At 38.4% G+C, this 19,992-nt stretch overlaps 1 protein-coding gene across 4 annotated transcripts in view; it reads left to right on the plus strand.

Annotated features, from left to right (window-relative positions):
* Positions 1–8,753: 8,753 nt before the first annotated feature.
* Positions 8,754–19,992, plus strand: part of LOC311443160 (uncharacterized protein) — a 34,035-nt gene continuing 22,796 nt past the window's right edge. For 2 of the 4 annotated variants that reach the window (XR_014697104.1, XM_084533114.1), the window contains exons 1-5: positions 8,754–8,865; positions 10,102–10,215; positions 11,802–11,944; positions 12,738–12,850; positions 14,469–14,655. The gene's annotated coding sequence lies outside the window, so the exon portion shown is untranslated. The remainder of the gene's footprint in view (positions 8,866–10,101; positions 10,216–11,801; positions 11,945–12,737; positions 12,851–14,468; positions 14,656–19,992) is intronic. The other 2 variants (XR_014697105.1, XM_084533115.1) reach the window with 2 other exon arrangements.

Here is a 19,992-nt window from a genome sequence, read left to right on the forward strand (position 1 = left end):
AGTTATATTTTTCAATCTTAAGGGATACTTGATTTTAATGAGTGCTAAATGTTCTGCAGAAATTCTTCATATGATCATGCATCCATATATCCACACACACAGGCATTCATGCCGCAGAATTTAATACAAACTCCTGTGAAATAACTTTAAGCTGCTTAACTGAAATAGCAATGATATGGAAATCTTGAGAGTTTTCGCTTACAAATACAGCAGTGGAAATAATGTGTGTAAGTCAGGGGCACTAATGGAGTGGAATTCTAAAGTGTTAGGACCACAGTTGTGCATCTGTGGTGGGTAAGACATGAGGGAAGAACAGGCAGTGAGCAACAAGGCTGAAGAATCAGAGCTGTGGGTGTCTGTAGTCTCTTTGCAATGACGGTGCCTCCAACCTGTGAAGTTGCCCCTTGGTGCACCAGAGCAAACTCTGGGACATGACAGAGTGTGGGGACCACTTCTGCATGGTGCTGGCCCTGTTTGGGTGGGTCCTGTGATCAGTATGACTGATGGTTTTGCTGTCTCCACTTCTGCTCTGTGGAGAAAGAGATGATTGTGTTTTTTGTTGTTGTTGTTTTTGCTTTGTTTTGTTTTGTTTTTGTTTTTGTTTTTCCCCTGTGTTTTCTTTCCTTTTCTCCCACCTTTTCTGCAAGAGCAGATTCCATGATTCACATTAAAAATATTTTAACACTAGTGTGATATTGATTGACCATAAAGAAACTTACTTGTGATAGTCAATATACTCTAATAATATAAGTGAGTAATGTTTTACAGTCACTTTGAATCAGTCTCTTCTTCCAGCTCCAATCCATCCATATCCAGTTAGAGCAGACTCCTCCAAGGCAAGTTACTCATGGGTTCATCCCAGTTCCCCTCTCTAAATCCTGTAAACAAATTCAATCTCCAGCTGTTTAACATTTTTATTACATAAATTCCAGCATGTAATACAGCATTACTGGGTACTGCTAATAACGATGTGTATTTCAGATGTATTCGTGTTTTGTCACAAACCCCCTTAAACCATATTCTAATAACTGTGTATAAGATATAATTGGTAAGAAGCTTCACGTTCAATGACCAGGAGGAATCTCTCTGTAGTGCTTTTTGCTGCTTCTGTCTTCATCTAAAGTAACCACCAGACATTTCAGTTACTTCAAGGAAAAACAACCCATGTCTCCTGTGATAACACAGATATGCAGACACGTTGATAAATGAGATACATTTACAATTCTTTTATTACTATATTCTGTGACAAGATAAAATAAACAGTATTTTGTGGAACATTACAGTTTATAACAAAGCTAAGCTACTGTCCAAAGATGCTGAAAAATTTCAGTATAAATACACTTTATTTTCAGCTGGCTCATGGATGATTAGGGCATCCCAACACTTTGACAATTTTCATATAATACTATGAAGAATTTCATGATTTCCTTTCATCTTACTGCTGCTGCCAGCTCAATACATCTTTTTTTTTTTTTTTTTTTTTTTTTTTTTTCTAGTAAAAGTTATACAAATCTATGGTTTTTACTCTTCCCATACTCAATAAATCCTCAAGATAGTTTCATACACGTTAACTACAATTTTTCTCCCCCGCCTGCCCTGGAGTTCAACCAGCAAAACCTCAGATATATTGCACAGAAGAGGAACAGAACATAAGGAATCATCACTTTGGTGAGATTTGAGTAATTTCTATTTATAAATATCTACCTGTATTTCTTGTACATAAACAAGAGTGAAAGACCAGGAAAAGGTTGGGTCATCAACTGGCATCTGTTTCTCTGCATGAGATGTCCCATGAGAATAATATTTACTGAGCAAACATGAGTTACATGATGGACCATAATGTAGAGTTCTGAAATTATCTTGGCAGCTGTTCACCTGTTGAATAGCTTTGTGACTTTCTGAAGAATTATTTGCTTGATCCTATCAAGGCAGAAGAAAGAATTTTGATATATACAAAAAGCCATCTATGCTTTTCTCGTTAATGATCTCCTTTCACAATATACTCATTTATGAAGCCTGACTTTACTGATGAGAAAGGACAGGCAGATCTTTGGCCTTAAGAGTTTCTCTGCATTTCTTTCAGAGGACTTTCTTTGGGTTAGATTGCTGATTTAGATTTTTTCCTCTGCTCTGCTTATTCTCAAGAAAATTCCAATTTCCCTCAGTCTCCCAGCAACCTACCTGTCATGAGCCTACGTGTCATGTCAGTCCTTCTGTTCGAAGACAAGCAATACCCCAAACCCACATGCTATATCCACCTCTTCCCCCACTGACCACTTCCCCCCTTGGGGGCTTGCCCCAGTCCCTGTTCATAGTGGCTGTGGTGGAAGGGTGGGCTGGGGTCCCTGCTCGCCCCTTTGTGGCACAGGGGATAAAAATCCTTCCAAATTCAGCCTAAATGTTCCTGAAAAGACAGAAATATCACCAAAGATAATTTTCTTGGTTTCTTCTTTGCTCTCCTCTTTTCTAATTTTACCACATGTAGTGTAAATTTTTATGAGGAAAGGCTAGAAAAAGTAAATGCATTTTTTAGTGTGCTACTGCCTGTCATTCCCTCCATTTTGCTATTACACTTAGGAGTTTATTCTCATTTTAAGATTCTATTTACAGTCCCTCTCTTTCAAAGAGTGTGCACCCTTTATCTCTGAATTACGTTTTATGTATTCTGATTATTTGAGCAATAAAGCTTTCCTTGCATGGGTCAGGATTTATTTTTTTTTTCCAGCATAATGAGAAGAAATGTACTTCCTTGTAGCCTATCCCAGTAAGAAGTTTTTGCATTAAATTAGTACTATATTTTGAAGAAGAAGAAGGAAAACAAATGAACAAAACAGTTAAAAAGCAATCCCAAAATGGAAGCATCTGCTTCAGTGCTAAGGGCCAGCTACATTATGCATTAAACTCACCATAACTCCAAAAGGCATTCAGAAAGCAAAATATATCTTACTGCTTTGTGCTTTAAAGATTAAGTTCAGATTAAATCCAGAAGATCGAAGCAAAGCTCCCAGCAGAGAGAGATTTTCACTTTCAATCTGTAGCCTTGAAGCTGAGCTTCGTAAAGTCCTCAGAGGTGATAATGAGTCCAAAAACCTCATGGATGTTGTTTTTGCAGGACCAGGGCCCTGAGATTGCACTTGAGGTGCTAGGAAGAACTTCTGGAAATGCATCAAAAAGCCTTTCTTCTCTGCCTAAACTGTGCTGAGGATCCAACCTGGTTTATACGCTAGTTTGGCATATTTGATTACTTAAAAATGAAATCTGCGTGTTAAATATTCTAAAATATATTTATAATTTTGACATTGTTGTTTTGTTCTGTCTGCCATGAGTACATTATCATTCTTTGTTTCAAGCAACTAACTGAAGTATTAGCAAGAATTTTTTTCCATTTTCTTAGAACTCCCCAAGGTCTATAGTTTTCTTTGCAGAAACAGTTGCCATTAAATATGCTGTATGTCAATGCAGCAGTGAGGTGGTTAATTTTGACTGAATATTATGCTATATAACCACTTGGCATTTAACTTGAAAAATGACTTTCTGCTTCACCTGTCAGCAGCCTAGTTCTCATCAAATAAGTGGGTGAGAAAAATTTTTAAATTTCAATTTCCTGATGCTATTAGACACTACTTCTTCCATACTTAAACAGTTTAACAGTGCATGTACATGTTTTGGTATTCATGCCATGCATCACACTACATGCTATTACAATAGCTTTTTTGTTTAAAGGGTAAAGAGATGCATGGATCTTTATCTTGGGGTTAGGAAAATGTATTGCAGGAACATGGCCAATCAGGTTTCTGAATAACTTTGTAACATAGTACCATAACCCTGATTCAGTGCAAGGAATGTAAAATACTAGGTGGCTATGACTCCATGGAAAGAAAGCATTCTAGATGAAGAAAGCGTTCACAGTCATCTGGCACTGCACTTCCACAGAAAAGCAGTGCCTTGTGGAGTATTCATCTATTTTATACCTTCTTCTACCAGATATGTATTTCTTATAAATCATGCAAAATATTTGTTTGTATTTTCAGTATATTTTGGAGATTAAAACTGTTGTCGTTTTGTGTTAATGGTTATTTTTCCCTCCTTTCTATTTCAAACAAAAGATCAGTTTTCCCTCATGGTAAATATATAGTCAAACAGCAGGAAAACTTCATTGATAGAGGGAAGGCACAAATGAAAGAGATTTTCCCATTTCATTTTCATTTATTGTATTATTTTGCACAGTTTTCACTTTACCAATAGCAAGTCTGGAAACATTTTACTCAGGTGGAAAAATGTATCATCTATACAGTGTTTCCCTTTATTCTTTGACATTAGCTTTTATTGCATGTTATAATGTATATAAATCCATAGTGGTATAGTAGAAAACATCAAACATCTTTTGAAATAATAGTTCAGAGTAAATATGAACTAGTATCACTAAAATCATTATTGTTTATTCATTTATTTGGTCAGTCTTGGCAAATGACTCAGTGCTGTGGGTTACAAACATTATGGACAGTTTCAGTTTGCAGCATTTACTGTCTTAAAAATAGATATACAGAAGACAGGTGACACTTAGGGATCCAGCAGTGAAAAGTACATTTTTTTTCTTTTTTTTTTAAGGTGGTTATATAGTTAAAAAATAAAAATGAAAAATAAGATAGTGAATAGGTAGATTCTACTACTTTTGAAAAAGTACTGAGTTATGGTTTGGATTAACCTGCCTAGTATTTCCATTTTACTGCAGTGTAACTTTTGTTGTTACTGAAATGAAGAAAGTTGCATCGTTTCAGCTTTGCTCTCCTAGGCCAAGAAGTGTGGAAAGTCATTAGTTTCTGCAGCTGCATAAAAAAGGGCATGTTTTACTACATTGCAAGAAATGAGAATTTCTTCTGTTCTCTGTGTAACTTTACATACATATGGGATTATGTTTTATAGGGTCTACTCATGAGCATAGTGTGGGGCTTGCAGGATGTCACTATGTCCTCCTGACAGTTACCTCTGCTACTGACTGTGATCAGATATACCAATCTGGTGGTTCATGTTCTTCAGTCCTCAAGGGAAGAGTATGAGGTCCACAACCAGCCTCTACAGAAGATGAACTACCATCAAACGGTGAGTGGGGTGACAGTTGCATCTTCCTGTGTCAGCTGGGTGCTAAAAGTCTGATAGGTTTGTGAGGCTCTTGGATGGTGGATTGTGCAGCCCTTTCGGCCTGCAAGGAGGTAAGGGTCTGTCAGCACTGGACACTGTTCGGTTCCTAAGGAGTCCGTTTGGCAGTGACCACTGCAGAGAGCACAAGCAACAAGGAGAAATGGATCCGCTTCAGATCAAGCCCTACCTGGGCTGAATAGGACTGTTTAAGGCCGAGCAGTGAGAGCAAAAATCTAAAGGAACAAGGTGCAAAAATCACTGAGCTATCCCTGTCCATGGAGAAGTGTCAGCAGTGTTGTGTCCAAGCCAAGCAGCAATGCAGGGAGGCTGCTTCCTGAGCACTAGCTTCATGCAGCCCAAGGTCTGACCAGGCCATGCCTGGATGCAGCCCTACCTTCCCAGGGGCTGCGGAGCTCTCCATAATAGTGTTGCATGTACAAACATGTCCTGAGGAGGCCTGTGGAGGAATGTTAATGGCTATAAGACTTGTCAAAGTCTAATTAGTTACTCACAGAAGAGAGATTTCAATTTTTTGGCTGAATCTTTTCGTTTGGAAGGATCCCAAACCCCTGCTTCTTGGGAGTCTGCCTTAGCTGTTAAATCTGCAAAGGGCTGCTCCATGGGATGGCAGATTTTATTTTTAAGGCTTTTTTTTTTTTTTATTACTATTCTGCTTTACAGTGTTTTTTTTTGTGTTTGTTTTTTGTTTTTTTTTGTTTGTTTTTTGTTTTTTTCAAGGTTAAATAAATAAATTAGAGTCGTGGTTGTTCTAATGCAATCAGTTGTATGGGATATTTCCTCGCTGACCTCCCTTATGGCAGTACCAAGGGGAGTGAGTTCATATATCACTGCAGAAAGCTTGCTGAGTCCCCTTGAAGTGTTATAAAAATTGCTGTGCAAAGCTATTTTATTTCTGAAAGACACAGTCCATACAAAAGGTGAGAGACAACAGGTGAGGAGTTCCCTGTACAGACGCATGGCAGCTGGGACAACACAGGGGCTGTACGTTGGTATCTGTATGTCTGGTGAGAACATTAGACACTGTAGCCACCCCTGTTTTCTCCTGTCCTCAGGCCATGGATAAACAAATTTTGATAAAGACGTTCACAAAAATCCTTATGCAAAATCCTAGGCACAAAGGGCTGGTATTGAATTTCACTTTTTTAATGTGTTGTAACTCTTTGAAACCACCAGACTACCACTTCTGGTATTTTCACCCAGTGCATGCTGCTGTCTGGAGTACCAGAGCCTCACTGTGTAGATAAAGCATACCATGGGGGCAAGCACCACAGAGATAATGTCATGCATGGAGTAAGCTCACACAAGTACCTGTGATGAGTGAGTGGTCTGTTGTATGGGGTTTGTTTGTCACAAGCTGGCCTGTCCAACCCCCAACTACCAGCTGGAAGGAAAATGGTTACAACTGCTCTGATTCACCCGGAAAGTGATAAAATAAGGAGAGAGACCATATCTCCTAATTCTGCTGTTTGGTAACATCTCATCCTTCACACACTTCTTTAATCATTGGAGAGTATTTGCAAATATTTAGAAATGCTCTCTCTTCCTTCAGGAATTTTTATATTGGGTTTTATAGAAGGTTTATAGTAGAACAAGTAACAGTTTGGATGAAATTCTGGGAATTCTGTAGTGCACTTCTGCATGATAATCGTTATGAGATTGCTTCCCCACTGCTTACTTAATGCAGCTGTCCAAGTTTTGTATTTACTGGGAATCCAATTTGTTTTAAGAAATTAACAAAACAAATACTTAAGTACTGTGCTGAACATATTGTAAAGTTTTTATTCATTTTGGTGAGAAGGAGAAAAACATTATAGTGCTCATGGAACAGCCTTTGAAGCCACATTTATGAAATTGAATCCCTACCAAAATAATTTGCTCATGTTAATACAGATGCCGTATGGCATTGTTGTAACAACTATTCTGCGGTGTTTGTTTGTTTGTCTGTTTGTTTATTTTGTTTTGTTTTTTGTTTTCTCCAAACTGTGTCAAACTTTGCCGTGGCAGTGGTCTAATATCTATGCAGACCATGGCACTGGTGTTTCTGATCACAGAATCACAGAATTTCTAGGTTGGAAGAGACCTCAAGATCATCGAGTCCAACCTCTGACCTAACGCTAACAATCCCCACTACACCATATCCCTAAGCTCTACATCTAAACGTCTTTTGAAGACTTCCAGGGATGGTGACTCCACCACTTCCCTGGGCAGCCTGTTCCAATGCCTAACAACACTTTCAGTAAAGAAGTTCTTCCTAACATCTAACCTAAAACTCCCCTGGTGCAACTTAAGCCCATTCCCCCTCATCCTGTCACCAGGCACGTGGGAGAACAGACCAACCCCCACCTCGCTACAGCCTCCCTTGAGGTACCTATAGAGAGCGATAAGGTCGCCCCTGAGCCTCCTCTTCTCCAGGCTGAACAAGCCCAGCTCCCTCAGCCGCTCCTCGTAGGACTTGTTCTCCAGGCCCCTCACCAGCTTCGTCGCCCTTCTCTGCACCCGCTCAAGCACCTCCATGTCCTTCTTGTAGCGACGGGCCCCAAACTGAACACAGTACTCGAGGTGCGGCCTCACCAGAGCTGAGTACAGGGGGACAATCACTTCCCTAGCCCTGCTGGTCACACTGTTTCTTATGCAAGCCAGGATGCTGTTGGCCTTCTGGGCCACCTGAGCACACTGCTGGCTCATATTCAGCTGACTATCCACCATCACTCCCAGGTCCTTCTCTGCCTGGCAGCTCTCCAACCATTCCTCTCCCAGCCTGTAGCTCTGCTTGGGGTTATTGCGCCCCAGGTGCAGGACCCGGCACTTGGCCTTGTTGAACTTCATGCAGTTGACCTCAGCCCATCGGTGCAGCCTATCCAGATCCTCCTGCAGAGCTTTCCTACCCTCAAGCAGATCGACACACGCACATAGCTTGGTGTCATCTGCAAACTTGCTGAGGGTGCACTCGATCCCCTCATCCAGATCATCGATGAAGATATTAAAGAGGACCAGCCCCAGCACCAAGCCCTGGGGAACGCCACTAGTGACTGGCCTCCAACTGGACTTGACCCCATTTACCACGACTCTTTGGGCCCGGCTATCCAGCCAGTTTCTAACGCAACAAAGCATGTGCCAGTCCAAGTCAAGAACAGCCAGTTTCTTGAGGAGAATGCTGTGGGAGATGGTGTCAAAAGCCTTGCTGAAGTCATCTACCAGGATGGTGCTGGGAACTGTGAGTCCCTCAGATATGGCTGCAATATTTGTCCGCTCTTCAAAGGAAGGAGCACTTTAATGCTCACAGGTCCTCCCATCCTCTTCGGTAGCTCAGTGCAGGAGAATTTCTGTGCTTTTCAGGGGCACTGTTAATGCCTGTGATGTCACTGTGGAATTGTTCCTCTGAAAGTCCTTTACTTAAATGCATAGGGAAACAAATAGATCTCTTTTGTGTCTGGTCATAGAAGCATTGTGCATCTGTACCATGCTTTGCAGCTTATTTCGCCTTCCCAGTACAGCCTGTGCGAAATTTCCTCCCTCTGACTTAGTTGTGACCTCTCTAACTGAGAGCCACTCCCATCCCCTCTGGCAGTGCCAGGACCTGCTGCACTGGGTATGGACTTTGTTCTCCACCTCCTTCCTCTCAAGACAATGGAGATTTTTGTCATTTGCCCAAATGGTGTCCCGCAGACCCTCTACTACCAAGTTCTGAGCTCTACAACATAACTGGTATGTTCAGCTACTGCTATTTTGCCCAGATATCTGCTATTATTTTGTAAGACTGTGCCTCTGATTTCACTCCTGGCATACATTCATGGGTAACATACATTGAACATGAAATACACAGTACACTTGTATCTACGAGTTTGCTTGTTCCTGCTTTTTTTGTTTGTTTGCTTGTTTTTCTTTATTTCTTTAAAGGAGAACAGAAATTTGCTAACTCTGAAACTCAGAGTGGAAGGGTAATATCTGATGGCTACAATTTTCCAAAACTGGGTCTTCAAAATCTTTCTTCATCTGGTTGACAAGTACTTGATTTCAGAATACATGAATTTCAGAAAATTTCCCTGCCCATCTATTAACCATTCAAACTGAAAGAGTTAAAACATCTGTGCTTTAAAACTAAGTTTATATCTTTGTTTATACCAAATTGCTTATACTTGTTAGTTATGTAAGCATTTGCTAGGTTTGATCCACCTCATTTGAGAAACTTGTAGTACAAAAGTTTCCTCCTGTAACAGTGACAGTGATGTTATCATTCCCTCCATAGGGCTGCTGAATAATTGTCATGCTACATTGTGTGTTGGATACTAACAGCAGGAAGCATTATTTTAAAAGATTTAAATTAGCAGATTTTATTTACCTCACTAGTATTCTCACAAGGCATCTCACTTCTATCTACAGAAGTTTTAAATTATCAGCTTTTATTTATCACAACGGTATGTTCCTGAATTACCGCACTTGCTTGTATGTTATTTACTCAGACCAGTACGGCATAAAAATAGCTGTGTAATATAGTGTGTTCAGAAGCACTCGTGTGTTTTCCAGAAGCAGAGGAAAAATTGAAACCAGTTGAATAGATTGGTTGACTTTTTTTTTTTTTTTTTTTTTGATGTTTTGAGTCTACTTTTGACTGTATATGCTATTGTAAGTAATCAGGACAAGAGGACCTAATTTAAGTGCTTTGCCAGTGCTTCAGAAAGCAGGTTTTTAATGAAATCCTAAAATTCAAGTCTAACATAGCTGTCTTTAATTCTCTAGGTTAAAGCTATTCCAGTTTCAAGACAAGCTGGTAGGAGTTTTTGAGCTTTGTGTTATTCAGTAGATTGTTCTCTAGTTTCAGACGTCACTTCAGTTAAATCCCTACGCAAAAACAAACAAACAAACAAAAATATATATTTAAAAGCAAGCATCTTGTTTTAGTTTTTCTAGCTAAACTGTAACTGCTTTACTTTTTTCTTGCAGAAGCATCAAAAGGAATTCAAGCTTACTTGGTCATAGTCTGGACATCACATTTTTATAAGAACAAAGGAAGATGTGGTATGCCCTTCACATATGCTCATATTAAAAATTTACTAGGTAAGTTTCAACATCCTTCAATTAATAGGCAGATTTTAGCACTTTCATATGTAGTAGTAGTAGTAAAGGCCAGCTGATATTTTACAGAAATATTCCAAATAAAAATATCATTTGATTGCAAGGGGGAGCAGAACCTCCAGGAACATATCTTCATTTTTGGTAGTTTAGTCCACAGTAACAAAAACCACATTGTACCAATCAGATATTTAATGAGCCTCTAACTCCATTTCTACCTTATCCCAAAGGTATAGCAAATAGTGCTCCTTTTTTAAAATATCAAGAAAACATCATTTGCTCTAAAATGTCCCTAAAAGCAGGTCTAAATTGCCAATAAAGGCTAGGTAATTGTATCAGCATGGATCAAAAAGCATTTCTCAGAACTGATGAAATAGTTTGCAGTATTGCAGAGCCTGAATGATGCTCTCTGTACATTACACTGGAAATATCAGAGACTGGTCTCAGTTTAATTTGTTCACTACTGTGTATTTTGGATTCTCAAGAAATATTTCTCACTAATGCCATTCTATTTTTCTTTAAATGTAATTTGTTTTGAGAAAGTCAGATGATTTCTGCAATCTAGTACTCACTTAGCAGAACTTTTTGTTTGTTTGTCAATTATAGAATACTGTTTTTCCAATAAAATTTCATGTTTGAAAATTCTCTAAAGCTTGTATTTACTTACCTTGTTCAAGATTTAAAACATTTGAAATTTACAAAATAATAATTCACAAGGTTGTTGCCAAGCTTATCAGTTCTGCCTCAGTAGCTATACAATCATTTGACAACCAAACACACATACAGTATAAATATTTAAGAAAAAGTAAATGCCATTAAGTTGCATTGTGATAGATGCAGTAGTAGGTACTTATCTTTGAAATATTAAACTCTAGACATTTTTATCCATACACAAAAAAAAAAAGTTTCCTGCCATATGATGAGAATTATGTGCCTGGCACTAATAAAATATTAAACTCCAATTTAAAAGATAAGTATCTTACCCACTTTTTTCATAATAAAACATTTTACAGTGCATATGAGAGCTAATGTGCATCAGAATTTCCATACGATACTGTATTTACAAACTTTTATATAAGTTTTGTGTCTGCATTTATTAGTTGCTGCCTCTATTTAAGCACTTATTATTTCATATAATGACATTGTGTGTTTCAATAATACATGATAGAAGGTGTACAAACAGGCTTTATTTTTTGTAGCAGTTTTTTTTTTCGTTACAGGCAACTGCTGTTAGTTAATTAAATGTAGATAGCCCCTGAAAATTGCATTATCCTTTTCTGTCCCTATTATATAAATTAATGTCAAATTGATGCAATGTTTCATGTTAAAAATTATAGATACATGTGTTAAAAATCACAACCTGCAGTTTTCTTACTTGACAGTGCATTATTTTCAATCAGAAATGTCAGTTTCTAACCTTCTGCCAAGAATATTTTGTAAAGAGCAGTAAGTATTAAGTGTTAGTTATCAAATGTAGTGTCTTTTGAAATTTGAACAATACTATATGTGGAGAAAAAGTCATAATGTATAGTGTTTCTTTTTCAAAAATAATCTCATGAAATGATCAACAGATGGTTACGACTAAAAGGAAAAGAAGTTCCCTTGAATGATGGAAAATCACCTTTTCCTGCAGATAAATTTTAGACTGTCACTCACTGAGTTTTCAGCAAGTGGATCGTATTGCCTTTTCTTTTTCAACTCCTTATATAAAATGGTGAGTGGTTTTTATAGTCAATTTTTTAAATATATTTTTAAGTCTCATGTACCCTCCCATGAAATAATACAAAAGCTGCAAAAGCATTAATACATTTTCCAATGTTCTAGCAAAGTCTCTGATCTCCCAGCTTTGCTTAACTACTTTTTTTTTTTTTTTTTTTTTTTTTTTTTTTACAGTTTACAAAAATATTTCATTAGACTCTTTTTACTATGGCTTTTTGCATTGTGATCAATGTCAGTAGACAACTCTGTCTTTTTTTAATTACTGAACTGGGTGATTAGAGCTAATAAGCTATGTGATGTAAATACTGCCATTTCAAATAAACAAGAAAATACTTAGAAACTAAAACAAAGCCTTTCACTGACCTTAGGTACAGCATACCCCAAGAGAGATGTGGTACAAGTGATTTAGCATATTACTTGCTGTAAAGAAGGATGTACGTTGTTACTTTAAACAGCAAAACACATCAGGTTTTCATGTTTTGAAATATTCTTTTAAAAGGTGCAGCTTAAAATCTACCATATTTTCAGATCACAAAGGTCTCATATTTATATTTTCCACTTTCCAACCAAAGAGACATTTGTGCTCTCATAAAAATACTTTATAAACAGACAGCTTTGGTTTTCACTTTTCTTTTGTTAAGATAGCCTCCATCCTTTCAAAGCCTGTAGATTTATACAAAGCCATCAGCTGATCCTAAAAACAGTGTTACAGAACAGAAAGCCTTTCTTTTTACGTGTAGTCTGTAACATTTAAGACATATAATGTAAACTTGGATTTTCAATCACAGAATCACAAGATATCCAAAGTTGGAAGGGACCCACAAAGATCATCAAGTGTGACTCCTGAAATTTTGGGCTAAGGATTAAGAAATACTTTACTTTTTTAAAAAAAGAACAGCAGGTAAGTAATTGTATAAAAAGGAAATTTGTTCCCATATTATGTATCCTTATACCTGCAAATTTTGTTCATACAAATGAAAAGTTCATACACAAATGTATTTGTCCATCAGTAATAACTTTACTGGCTTGCTCTCACATTGGTATTTCACATTTTATTTTGAGTAAGCATTAGTCATTTATGATAGAGATGCTTTTCTTTTTTTTTTTTTTTTTAATTTAAAATGAACTTTTCATTAATGTCCTTATATGCTTGTTTTTCATCTTTTCAAAAGGTGCCTGCTTGTGTTACATGTTTTTGTAAACTCTTTGAAAATGATTAAAAAAAACCATTATGATCACAAAGCTGGGAAAGTGGTGCCTAATTACGGCCAGGATAAACTGCACTTAATATCTATCTGTTGTCAACAAAGCAATTTGCTAGATGATATCTTTAAATCCTTTCCTCAAATTGTTTTTCATACAAATTATTGTAAATGATTATATTTAAGAGTCCATTCAAAAGAGCTGATGGGTTTTACCTTTGGGGGGGGGGGCGGGAATAAATTCAATTAAAGAGCTAAATCCATGTTCCTGTGATCAGGATCTGTTCGTGCTTTTTTCAGTGAGGTCTCTATGACCACACTTTGCCAGTACCTAGCAGCACAACGCTTGGTGAGCGGTGTGCAGTGGCCATCTGTGTCGGCCACTTTATTAGTGAAGCTGCCCAGTGCTCTGACAAGGATATGGGGCCGTTGCCCCAGGGCACTGCTCTCCCCCTGCTTGCAGCCTCGGCTTCGCTGCTCTTCCAGACAGGGCCATCAGTACTGGCGTGCTGGTTGAAGGCCCTTACCTTGCCAGCTACGGGCTCTGTAGTGGGTGCAAGGGGGTGGTGGGAGAGCCAGGGACAACGCAGCTTCTGGGCCAAAAGGGTACCCCAACTATCGGGGTTTCTTCCCAGGGACTGGGTTTCTTCAGATCTCAATGGCTCCCACTTCACTCTCAAGATAGGGGAAATTTTCATCTCTACCTTTCTTAAATCTTTCTGCTGTGAGAGATTTCAAGTCAAATGTGTTTCCTCACACGTTTTCTGAGAAGGCAGATTTACATATGCATTAGGTTCATTTTATCAGAATACACACACAGCAAAGAAACATCTCACTGACAATGTGCTGTCTGATGGATAACTCCATACAAAACACACATTTGAAAGGAACATTGGAGGAGGAATAGGATTAAGAGTCTGTACATAAGTGACATCATGTTTTGTGAAGATGAACTGAGGAATGTCTTGCCCTACTTCACATTTTTGGATTATTCGGAGATCCAACAAGTCTTTTGCAAGTATAGGAAATAATAATGTACAGCATTGCCATATAGAGACTACCAGGACAAAGTTTGTCTTCACTTAAAATTATTATATGCTTTATTTAATAATGACATAATAAAGGGAAAAACAGATAAGATCCAAGTCCCTTTTTCTATTGAAAGCTTTTTGGTACTGCAAATGAGTGAATTTTTGGTACTGCATCTCTACTGGATTTATTCCTGATGAGATCCAGACAGTGCAGTGCCATGTTTTTGTTTTTCAAAGGCTGACAAATGTTTAAATATGTTTTAATTTTTTCTCACTGGGGACATAGGGGAGGACCTGCACTGTATCTGAGAGGACCACAATGGTCCTGGCTGACACCTTGCCCTTGGCTGGCCTGAAGAAAGCCTGTGCAGCTTTGGCTGTGTTGGACAGTTGTGAATATTTAGGACATCAGTGACTAAGAGATGTGGAAATTTTAGATGCTGTAGAGTTACGTACTAATGCTCCTGTGAGAGGTATGTATGAATACTGATCACTGTCCTTCCCATTGCACTGCGCAGGTCTCTGTTTCCTGATTGCAAGGATTGTTAATATTCTAAAATCTATGCAGCTCTGACTGAAGTGGCATAGTTACCTCTGTAGGTCCATGGGAAAAAAGAATAATTAAAAGGAAAAGTAATGCAGTGGTATTTCTCAGAGATGACACATTGCATCTGGGATTTAGCATTATCCAAGACAGGAGAGGGGCAGCACCACCTCCAAAGCAAAGAGCAACAACCCTAAAAAGTTTGCAGTATTGTGCTCAGTTACTTTTTTCAGATTTCTTTCTATGTCTGACCAGGTGGCTTTTAAAATAGTCTGTTTTTGTGATGATGGTGGAGTTTCTTAATTTTTGTTTGTTTGGTTTGGTTTGGTTTGGTTGGTTGGTTTTGCTTTTCTGAAGGGATATTGCACCCACCTGCTGCCAAAGTCTACAAAATGAAAATTGACTAATTTCACATAGGCTACGTGGGCTACACCTTTGTTGTTCCTTCCTGCCAGCCGTGAGTAAAAATTCTTGTAGAAATGCATTCCAGTACAGTTCTATCATGGGAGTGAAAAATCACTTGGAGTCTGTCTCTGCTAGTTTGTGTAATGCCTCAGTGCAGAGTGCAGTAGCATGTATCGTTAAATACCCACCTCAGGTTTCACCTCTTTAAAATGGGACAGTAATACTACTGTCATTGTACTTTTCAAGGAGATTCTTCTAAGAATCTGTTAATAAACGTCAGTGATGCACTGTAGAGGTCCTCTAAGGAGTACCCTGTTGAAGGCCATGATGAATTATTGACTCTCTTCCCGTCCCACTCTGTAGCACATGTGCACACCCCTGAAAATCCCTTAGAAACAAGGTGCTGGCACTGTAGTTTTGAAGTGCAATGGCATTGTTCATGAACATATTAGCACTTGGGCACTCAGGTGTTTCTGTATATCTCAGTGTATATACATGTGTATATATAGGTCATCCCTTCTATATATATCTGGTTTTCATGAGAAATTGGGCTTGGCTTGTACTTAGCAGGCAGATTTTTGCAATTACAAACCCAACTTTACAGACTGGCAGAAGTGGGAATCTGCCCCCCAAAAGAGCTGAAATGAGGCTGGAGTATCAGCTATGGATGCTGTACAATGCTCCTTTAGAAGTCTGAGAGGTTTCTAAGACTAGGCAAGGGCCATGGTAGCAAAATACTCCATACACCTCACCACCCAGAGAGCTGGGGAAGAGCCATCAGAGATGACTGGTGTTGCTCATGTCAACAAGTGCGTGCTGGAAAGGGCTATGGCACTATTGCTACGTGCACGCAAGAGACTACATGAATTTGATTAGGACATACTGTTTTCTAGTGTGGGGAAGCATAGCAGACACCCCTGCAGTTTGCTTCAGGATGGGACTTAGCATTGTAATCAGCATGTCTCCAAAGATGAGATCTAATTTCATATTTGTTATCAACAGCTGATGCAAGTGTCTAACACCTCTCTAGATCAGCTGTGAAGTGCCTATGTGCTGGTTTACAAGAAGAGCAGAGCAAAACTTTTAATTTTAATCCTTTGTTATCTTTGTGTGTGTGAAGAACAAAGAATCAGTTTAAATATTTTTAAATTCTTCTTGGCTGAACAAAGTTGCTCACAGAGAGGAAGAAAGGTAATAAAAACATCCAGAAAACCTTGAGTGTTTCACCCCAGTGTTTTAAAAATTTGACATTTCACTGTTTTTATTCATAGTGTTTCATCTTGATGTTTTTGAAACAGAAACATAGTTTTATTTCACTTGTCTTTGTTCTGAATTTTCATTCAGTTTCATTTTTAGTCTTGATTTTATCATTTACTTTTGATCTAAATGAAAATATGGCTTGAAACAAGAAAATGTCTTCATCCTCAAAGGATATCTTTTCTAGTCTTCAAGTTTACCAATAGTTTTAGGAGAAAATATTGTCTTCACTTGGTTGCAGTTCATTTTATTGTTCTAGATCTGTCATGGACCAAAAAACCTCTCATTTACAAACAAAGACCTGACTTGTGAAAACTCAAGGCTCCTCAGCAACACATGCAAAGTTAAATATTTCAGCGTAAGGATGTCAGTCCAGAGTTAACCTTGGTAATAGCACTCCTGTAGGAGGCTGGGGATGGGGAGGAACTGAAGATGGAATGGAGATGTGTGAAGAATGAGGACAGCAGCATGGGCTGTCCTCACAGTGGCTGGAGATGGAAAAGAGAAGGCGATGGTGACATCATGTACTCTTTGCAGTGTATACTGTTGCCATAAGACCTAGGGTAATACCACCCAGTCTGCTGGCACCTGTACTTCTGTGTTGAGTTTTGGAGAAGGGGATACGTTTACCATGCCTCTCCTCAGATACAGCCTTGTTTTGTAGGTGGTGTTGATACCTACTTCCCTTTATAATATATTTTTAAAGCCTGTATGTGGCTTCACCTCGGTCTTTCTGCAGTCAGTAGGCAGTACTCAGGGGAGAGCTTCCTCCTCACTGTCTGAATTGTTTCTTGAAAACAGAAATAGTTCATAGAAGGGATCACAATCGCATTGGCTAAAGTGTGTGTGGGGTAAGGACTGATATTTAGTTTCTGATTGTTTGACATACTTGCATATGACAGGTAGTCTGTGGTGTCTTGGCCTGTATAGGAAATCAATTAGGCTGGTTGCTCTTGCCTTGGAGAAGATGTCAAAATGATTGTAGCCCATTAGAGACAGCCTAATATACCTTAAGGTTAACTTACACATTGCTGATGAGTATAAGGATTTCTATAATTGTTTGGCATGTATCTTCTTTATTTATATGGCCAACTATTAATATTCGTAGCATACACCATATTATTCAGCTAAAACCTGCATCCAATCAATCAGTGATACAGTCTATCAAATGTCCCAGTCATCCTGTAGTCATTAAAATCTCTTTTTTCCTTTGGAGGCGCTTGGGATGACTCAGTTTCTCTAATCTTGTGGAATTCCCTCTGTCTTTAGAGGGGAATTTGTAATTGTTGAATTATTCTTGGCCATCCTTCATTCAGAATTTATGTTGTAATTTCAGCAGAAGCCAGACCTTGTACAGCAGTTTTCATCTTTTTCAAAGCTGCTTCTATTTCTTGAAATGCTGGAGGGTTTCCAATTATTCCTTCTGGTCGCTTTGGATTTGAATTGTAACAGATCATCCCAGAGTCATGGTTCAACATTGTTAAGCTTATCAATATAAATATAATGTTAAAACCTTTTTAAGTAACTGGAGCTAGGTGTGAAAATGTGACCAATTTATCCATAAATTAGTCCTACACTTCTCTTTTTCCCTTTATCAGAAAGAATCTCATCATGAAGGGGTACCAGACTGTTCCTTGTCAGAGCTTCTATACCTGTTAACAGTTGATTAGGTTGTTATATCACTTTTCAATACCTGCTTAACCTGATGCCAGTCAACTATGCAAACAAAATTCATTAACGTAAACAGAAGTCTCCAAACTGGAATTACAAGGCAAAAAAAAGAATAGGTTTGATACATCAGCTACCACTGTATGGAACAATAAAGTCTTATATATCCAAACGTTGGAGGAGCACTCACTCGATTGTAAGTAAAACTGAAAATGAGGTATGAAGTAAAAAGAAGAGGGGTCTTCTGCCCACTCTTTTATGCACATCTCTGTAAGTGTTTCTTTGCCAACTACACATGCATGGGGGAGGGCAACCCTGGGGTCAGCTGACAATGTGGCCTTACTGGTTTACATCCCATTTCCAGCTTGTATTTGCCATAGCATTTCTTAAAGTACTTTATCTTCTTCACCTTGCTTATTATGTTTATAGAAGTATCATTAGTAGCCTATCATGATGATGAAGTGAAGTTTAAAATCACATTGGGAGCATGTTTAAGGACTGTCATTTAGGTCCAGGCAGAGGGCTTATCCAGGCTCTTCAGACCTGCCTCAGCCCCGGTGCCTCATTACTCATGTTGACCAAAGCAGTTCATGAAGAAAGCTTGCTTGGTCATGGGGCAATGCTGTGGTCCCCAGGTCGGTGTGTTGTACTAGAGAACAGGCTGCAGGCTTGGCAGCAGCTGGTGGATGGGGTTCCAGGGCTTTGGTGGAGGCATACAAACTGAGCCAGAGGGCACAGTTGAGGGAGGAGCAGGAGAAGAATTTACCTGGTAGATGATATTTTGAGAAATACTACAACAGTCAACTGATTCTGGAGGATTGGAGCAGGAGAAAATTTGTATTCAAACACATTGTCTCTGGATTTCTTTAGCAAGTGTACTTAAAGAGCAAGACAAGTGCATTGAAAACTTCTTTTCATACTCATCCAGTGCCTGCTTTGGATTTGTCATTTAAGGCAGTTAATTGTCTTCAAAAGAAAGTGTTTTATTTCTGTACTCTGCTCGTTTGATTTAGTATGTAAAAAGAATGCCATTTTAACATTAACAGATAAAATCTTGATTGTGAAAGAGACAGGGTCCCCACCTACTGAATTAGCAAACCTGCATGAAAGGACAGTGTAGAATCCTGTAATACAAATGCTACCTCTTACGCCAGAATCACAACAGTAATTTGTCCCTCGCTGGAATATACCCCTTTTGGCACCTCCCTTGGTACCCTTGAAGAAGATAGAATGGGGATTAAATATCCCTTGATTCTATAACAACTATAGAAATATTTCAAATAATGCATATTCGCACAGTTCTTGTTCTTTTAGACTCTTGCTTCTAACAGCTTAGAATGTTTTAATGAATTGTGCTGAAAGGCATCATTACCTGCTCCCTAATACTAGTCTTTTTGGTCAAGAAAGAGGATTCTTTGGAAATCTGAGTATTATCAGTTACGTTTTGGTGTTTATGGTAAAATTCAAGACCATAGTTCTACAAGAGCAGAATGTTTCTTTGCATACCTTTATTTATATAAATGATCCCATGCCTAAGCTCTTTCGTCATCACCATTGTGCATGTTTCATATATGCCTAAGCCCAGGGGCACAGTTTCAAATTCAGGTTTTCATACCAGGTTGGATTTTTGGCCCATGTAGTTTAAGAAAACAGAGAATCTGCCGATATGCTTTTAATAGCAATATAAAAATAAAACCCAATAAAAATAATGAGAATTATATTTCTATCGGGAGAACATAACAGTCATAATGGTGCAAATGGGCTTTGGATAATTGATAATACTGATGCAGAAAATTATTTTCAGTTCCCTCTCCTTTGCAGTAAAATAGAGCTGCATTTAAAGAGGGGGAAAGATTTTTATTTTTTTCTTCCAATGGTGAAGAATAAGAAGGCTTTGACCAGTGTCACAGAGGAAACCTCAAAGCAACGTTGAAAA

The sequence above is a fragment of the Aythya ferina genome, assembly GCF_964211825.1.
Source record: "Aythya ferina genome assembly, chromosome: 12".
Taxonomy (NCBI): domain Eukaryota; kingdom Metazoa; phylum Chordata; class Aves; order Anseriformes; family Anatidae; genus Aythya; species Aythya ferina.